The sequence below is a fragment of the Squalius cephalus genome, assembly GCF_949319135.1.
Source record: "Squalius cephalus genome assembly, chromosome: 6".
NCBI classification, from domain to species: Eukaryota; Metazoa; Chordata; class Actinopteri; order Cypriniformes; family Leuciscidae; genus Squalius; species Squalius cephalus.
The window spans coordinates 37,523,159-37,528,636 of NC_137127.1; the positions used below are offsets into that span (position 1 = coordinate 37,523,159).

Below are 5,478 nucleotides of genomic sequence, written 5' to 3' on the forward strand. Positions count from 1 at the left end.
ATGCAGTTAATGTTTTGTGGATTCTGGTCTTTCCTGTCACAACATAATTGCATCCAAGATTTTCACTTTGATACTTGTGTATATGCTTGTAATATAATTCATATAATATAATATAATTCATATTTTATTCAACTGGTTTTATAATTCACAATTGAAACTGTTGATTGTTAAAATATATTTACACTTTTAAATGTTAGATGATAATAGTAACTAAATTAAATAACTAAATAAAATTATCGGCATGATAAAAAAATGGCAACAAGAACGTTCTTTGTGTGAAATATGTAATGAAATGCCCTTTGAGGTTGGTATCATCTGACAGCAAGTCACGATTGTAATTTTCATATTGTTTAAAGGGATAGTTCACTTTAAAATTAAATTTTGGTATGTTTTAGCTTACCTCAAGGGCATCCAAGATGTAGGTGTCTTTTTTTCCGCAGTAGGCTAGTTTCAATTTTGATATTTTTAGGTCAAACCGTTCTTGTCTGTCAGTAATTTAATGCAGGTCTGTGGTCACTGTCTCAAAGAGACCTCTTATACACAGCCACGTCCAAGTGATCTGAGGGCGCGCGCGCATCCTGGTGTGTGACGTGTACGCAGACTGGTGCATAGATATATACACTAGATGTCGCCTTAAAGACATTCGTTCCAATGAACTGCCGTAGACAAGGCGACATCTAGTGTATATATCTATGCACCAGTCTGCGTACACGTCACACACCAGGATGTGCGCACGCGCCCTCAGATCACTTGGACCTGGCTGTGTATAAGAGGTAAAAACGATATAAATACTGTTCGTTTTCTCACACAAACCGCTCGTTTCGTGTCTTAGGCCATCAATGTGTACTTACGATGGGGAATTGTTTAATTTGGACGATGGGGAATTGTTTTAATTTGGACTCTGTGCATGCTCTTTGAGACAGTGACCACAGACCTGCATTAAATGACTGACAGACAAGAACGGTTTGACCTAAAAATATCAAAATTGAAACTACTGCGGAAAAAAAGACACCTACATCTTGGATGCCCTTGAGGTAAGCTAAAACATACCAAAATTTAATTTCAAAGTGAACTATCCCTTTAAATTCCTCTTATTAAAGTGATCATTCATTTTGATGGTGTAAATGCATATGCTAGCAATGAGTAGTGTGATGGCCATGGTTGCCCACCCTGATTACCTGGGTGAAGTAAGACTTTCTTGACGGCTGAATATATCACACACGTATAATAATATTCTCTTTAAATTGTAACAGCACAACCTAATCAGAGCCTAACATGCAAAATAATCATCCTGAATAAACAAATATTCTCCAAAAACAGTGGATATTATACAATATTTTCAGTATTATATACAGTACTTTAATGTACAATTACACCTGAACAGACTGAATAGATCTCTTGCGCTCCTAAAAGCTTCTGTCGACAAAGTAGTAGCAGCAGGTCAGTGTTGTGCCTGAACGCGTTCATTGAACGATAGTCCATGAACTCGTTCATATTTTGGGCGAACGTGAACTGAACGTACTGTATTACTGCCTGATGAACGATACTGTGAACTCGTTCATTCTGGTGTCTGTGAACGGCACACTCTCTCAGTTTAACTTCGTTCAATAGGGTGCCAGATTTCTATAGAGCCTTCCAGGCGAAAACCCGGCTAAAACACACCGTAAACAGGCCTTAATATGTAGCGGAAAAACACCCAATCTGGCAACACCAGCCACCAGTGTCTACTGACTCTCTTGTTCGATCTCGTTCATCAAAATTAACTAATCTTTTTTCGAGTCATTTCGTTCATTTAAGGGGCTTTAAATGTTATACCATTAACTGGCAAATTCCCCGAACACATCCACCTACGCAATCTTGATCATATTCTGAATTAAGAAATCATTATAATGCAGTCAAAAATTGTTTACAGGGATCATAAATAATTACTTTACCTTCCGAGTCTTTCGTTCATTTGTCACGTGACAAACGCAACGAACGGATTGTTCATGAACGACTCATTACTTACGTTGCAAATCAAAACAAAAAGCAGCATGTTGGCGTCATGATCATTTAAACAAGTTTTATGACAGGTCGGTAAGGATGGAAAAAATCTGACGCATAGCTTCAGTGTTAAAACTGATAAAATAATTATCTGTGGTTCTATATGGGCTGTGGCAATCATTTTGAAAAAATAATAGCTTGCAGCAACATGGAAAAAAAGAACTATGAACTAGTTCATTTTTGGAACTGTGAACTTAGTTCAAAATTTGAGTATGAACTATGAACTGAACTAGTTCATTTTAAAATTTGTGAACTGAACTTTGAACTAGTTCATGTAGAAAGTGAACTTTCCCAACACTGCAGCAGGTAAATACAGATAAAATTCAAAAACAAACATAACTTAATATCACTAAAATAAAACAGAAAGCTGCACTCACAGACGCTCACATCCACACATAAACACAACACTGACATCTTCACTTCCAGGTCAAGAAGCTGTGAATCAAAAACTCAGTAGCCAATGAGAACACACTGCTGCTAGCCCCGTCCCCACGAGAGCTATGTGCCAGAACGGCGAACGAAAACTTAGGGAGCGTAAATTAAAACTCTGGAAGTGCATTTGTAAGTTCAGATCAGCGAAAGAAAGATGAGAAAACAGTTAGCAAAACTTGCATTGTATTAAAAATGAAGTAAAAAAAAATTGCCTGCTATGTATTCTTTTTTAGTTTCAAAGATATTTTATTCAGTTTCAATTTATATTTTCATTATTTTCTTGAAAAGTTACGTTCTTTATTATTGGCACAATAATCTATATTCATACAATAATTCCATACAATGACGGTGTTGGATTAGTTTGAAATTTTAATGGTTTTGGTTGAAAAAGACAAGTGGCAGTGTTTCCCACAGAATTAGATTATATTTGCGGTGGTGTGGGTTTTGATTAAGGCACAACAAAAGGGTGGTTCCAATGGTTCCAATGCCCTATCATATGGGAAGGCCTCAGGACAGGGTCCATTGATGGAGATTCTCAAGCAGGCAGCCAGGTGTTCTCCTTGATGCTGGTTTCGGAGGTCTGTTTTCACCTAAGGACAAAGCAAAAACAAATAATTTACCACAAAATGCACTAAAACAAATAAAATGTATAATTATTTGTTGTGCTTGTCAAATTGATGTTCTTACCCTGTTCATCGTTGAGAAATCACGTTCACAGTTCACACTGGAAACTGGGATAACTAGTGCAATGCCTGCAAAAAGGCTCAGGCAGGGGTAGAGGTTGGCCCACTCACTTGCCAGCAGACTTAAGATCTCCTCCTGGTCCTTATTCTTGAAACAACATTTGGTTTACCATCATGGCATTAGTGTGTTGTGTTGGTGTTGTGAACCATAGTTGACTTTAGTAATAATTTTAATACACCCACCTTGAATACCCCAGTGAGAACATGATTCTTGAACGAGAACCACTCCTGCAGTACCTCATTTTCATGTTGAGGGCAAAATTTCCTGGCAAGAGTCTGCAGCTGAGAGATCTTGATTATATCATCTTCTGGAGTAGCTCTACCAAGTGGTCCCAAAACACTGAAGGCCCCAAGGATGTCCAGATCATGGAACCGCCTGTCCAGGTGTGTTTCCAGGCCAGTAATGTAAGGGTGGATGACCTACAATGAACAGACCATCAACATCTTTTTAGGAAGAGCCTACACCCACCTTTACTACAGTCATTAAGGGCCAGGCCATAGAGTCTGTTCAGGAGTACAAATAACATTTTCTTTGAAGAGGAAAAGGAAAATTCATTAGTTTTAAACATAGGCATTTACCTCTCGCTGGAATCTGGCCCACAGCTCCTCCCTCGACACTTCGTGGACATCTCACCCTCTCCTTTACCTCTCCTCCTCATGCTGTATGTTGAAGGCTCCAAGTCCTTGTGGATCATTGAGGTCCTGATGAAGGCGAGACAGGAATGATCCAGGAAGAGGAGTCTGTCCAGCCTCTTTGATGCTCCTGAGAGTCTGAATTGTGACAGGAACCTACATTTAAAAAAGAGTTGCTGCAGTTTAATAGACCTGCAAACAACCCTCATTTCAATATATCAAATCAAACTGATTTAAAAAAAAACATACCTGCTCCTTGATATGTAGAAAGTTGACATGCTTTTTGAAAGATTTTGGACAGGCAAGCGAGGTGGGGCAAAACATCAGCCTGGAGGTAAACTGCTGCCACAAATCTGTATGTACTGTAGCACAGAATATGTAAAGGCCCTTTGCCCCTGGACATCTTCTCACCTCTGTCTCCTCTGCCAATGCAAATAAGTAATGCCTAGGTGACCTTTACCTTCAATTTCCTGAAGTAGTCGCACCCTAGAAGCTCAGCCAGTCTCAAAAGTTTTGGATAGTTTGTGTGGTGGGCCAGTTCATTTTTTACGAGCCAGTAAAGGCACTTAAACCCACCAATGACTGCCTCATGCTCCAAAACAACCATGGGCTCAAATGAGTCTATGACTGAGATGCCTGTGACAAAAGTATTATAAAACAATTTGAAAAGTAAAAGTTATATTATATACTTGTTTTTGAAATTGGAACCTACCAGAGGCAAGAGATGCCTGGCATCTGATGCTGTCTTGGTGGTGCTCCGTGGTGATGTGACATTCCTAGTAATGTTTTCTGTATATAACGGCTCCAACCTTAACAAAAGCCCTTTCTTAGGCGCAGGCTTGTGGTGTCTGCATAGTCGACAAAACACTCCTAAAAATCTGCTTTTTTGACCTGCCCTGCTTCTACACCTCTCTGTGTTTGCTGTTAATCTCACCTGTTGCTTTAGCTGGCTCTCCCACAGCAGCATGTTGGCTGCAGTCCTCCTCCTCTCCTACATCTCTCTCTTCCTGATCCTCTTTTGCTGCTTCAGCTGCTACAGCAGCACTGATTGAAGCCTGGAAATATTCTAAATAAATTAATTGAATAGCTTATCACAATGGTCGGAATGTTAAGCTTCCACATGTGTTTCTCTGCTTTGCTATTACCTCTGGTCCAGACTGTCTTTGCTCCTCAGGACGAGCCCTTTTAAATCTTTGAAAATATTTTTCAATATTCATCTGGATTGAGGGACGAACAGTCGGCGTCATGATTAAATACTTAACATTAACGTTATCTACTTGCACGGGCAGTCGATATTCTATTTACAGCGTGTTAACATTATGTATTACATGCTGTAAATGTTATTCTCATGTTAACATAGCTAATTATTAGCTAGGCTCCTTACATGCTTGCTAATAACTAAGGTGGGTCTCCGAGCCGCGTTTTCATTACCCTTCAAATTGCACAAATTGAAATTGCGATTGCATTTATCGCAAAAAAGGTTTTACGCTCACGTGAGGTGGTTTTTCAGGCAATTTGAAAAAGAAATATTTCGCAAAACTGCAATGGAAACAGTTTTTGCGCATTTACAGTCACCTGACTTAGAAAGTGCGGTGTGTTTGGACAGAATACGAGACAGAGTTCTTTA

At 39.2% G+C, this 5,478-nt stretch overlaps 1 long non-coding RNA gene across 1 annotated transcript; it reads right to left on the reverse strand.

The window, feature by feature from the left end:
• Positions 1 to 2,836: 2,836 nt before the first annotated feature.
• On the reverse strand, positions 2,837 to 4,711 carry LOC307160461. Its single transcript, XR_013821545.1, has 6 exons — positions 4,564 to 4,711; positions 4,101 to 4,273; positions 3,798 to 4,007; positions 3,402 to 3,638; positions 3,163 to 3,306; positions 2,837 to 3,065 (listed from the first exon to the last, which is right to left on the reverse strand). It is a non-coding gene; the product is annotated as an uncharacterized lncRNA (long non-coding RNA).
• Between the last annotated feature and the right edge of the window lie 767 nt (positions 4,712 to 5,478).